Genomic DNA, 1,611 nt, shown 5'->3' on the forward strand with positions numbered 1-1,611 from the left:
ACTTTGCTATAGCACACAATAGCCTTAACGACTTGCCAGGAATTAATCTTCAAGGCAAAGTACATTTAAGAAAATAGAATATAAATTAAAAATCCAAAAACATGGAATTTAAGTCTTAATTAAACTTAAATCTCAATGCTATTAGATGGGAACTGATTCAAAGCTGACTTCAAAACTGATTCAAAGCAGTGTGTTTCTAAGGCTACAAACTGCATGGGAAGAGATTTCCCATCTTACGCTTTCAGAGTTTCTGGGGGACTTGAATCTATAGAGTGGTGTGGCCTTTGGTTTAGCAGTGGACTAGGCCACCAGAGGAATGATGTTCCTGATGTTAGGTACCATTGAGTTGGAACCGACTCATAGCTGTTCCTCTAGCAGGTTTCCAGAGCCAGTTAATCACATGGAAAAAGACTGCCCATCTCTCTCCTTAAGAGCAGACAGTGAATTAGAATTGTGTACATGTGGGTTGGTACCACAACTCAGTACCTCTAAGTCACCAGAGCTCTCTCAAGTTATGATGCGTTTGTCGTTTACTATCGAGTTGGATCTGACCCATTTCTGATCCTCCAGCTGTTTTTCAGAGGCAGTGAACAGCATGGAAGGAAAAGACCCATCTTTCTCTTGTGGAGCAGTTGGTGCATTCAAACTCCATGCCTTTGTGTTGGCAGCACAGTTCCTTGCCACTCAGCCACCAGAGCTCCTTAGAAAATGATAATAGATGACCTTATTAAATGTACTGTATATCGTTGTTAGGAACCATCAAGTCAACTATGAGTCATAGTGAGCCAATGAACAATAGTTGTTGCTGCTATGTACCATTGAGCTACCTGCAATCATCGAGATCCTATGCAGAACAGCTCTGAAGCCTGCTCTGTCTTGAGTCAGTCTCACTGACTCCAACACACCTACTCCCATTGACCTAGTTACTGTATCAATCCAGCTCATCTGGGGTCTTCCACTCCTGCACTGTCTCTCCACCCTTCCAAACATGATGTTCTTCTCCAAGAATTGGTACCTCCTGGCCACATGCCCAAAGTATATGAGATGGAGCTTCAAAATCCTAGTCTTCAAGGAGAAACTTGGTTACACCTTCTTCAAGACAGAATTTGTTTTCCTGAAGGTCCATGGTATGTTCAAGACTCTTCTCCAGCACAACACATAAAGGCATCAATTCTTCTTCTGTCAGCCTTAGTGACTGACCAGCTTTCTGATGCATAGGAAGTAATTGTAAAGACCATGGCCTAGATCATTACCTTAGTCTCTAGATTGACATTATTGCTTCTCAACACTCTAGAAAGGTCCCTGACAGCAGATTTACCTAATGCAATTCATATTTTGATTTCCTGACTGCTGGTGCTAAAAGTGTTGATTGTGGACCTGGGCAAGCTTTAGCTGCTAACAACCTCGATCTCTTCTCTATCCATCATGGTGCTGCCAGTTGACACAGTGGTGAGAATCTTTGTCTTCTTGATGTTGAGCTTCAATCTACATTGAAGATTACAGTCCTTGACCTTCTGCAGCAAGCACTCAGGTCCACTTCAGGTAAGGTGTCATCTGCACCTTACCCTGCTCCATCATTACTATCTCTGCTATGCTCAAGCCCATTGTCAT

At 42.6% G+C, this 1,611-nt stretch overlaps 1 pseudogene; it reads right to left on the bottom strand.

The window, feature by feature from the left end:
- Nucleotides 1-1,611, bottom strand: part of LOC102872684 — a 42,891-nt pseudogene extending 41,280 nt beyond the window's left edge.

The sequence above is a fragment of the Elephantulus edwardii genome, unplaced genomic scaffold (genome assembly GCF_000299155.1).
Source record: "Elephantulus edwardii isolate Elephantulus edwardi_28Jun2011 unplaced genomic scaffold, EleEdw1.0 scaffold00054, whole genome shotgun sequence".
NCBI lineage: Eukaryota > Metazoa > Chordata > Mammalia > Macroscelidea > Macroscelididae > Elephantulus > Elephantulus edwardii.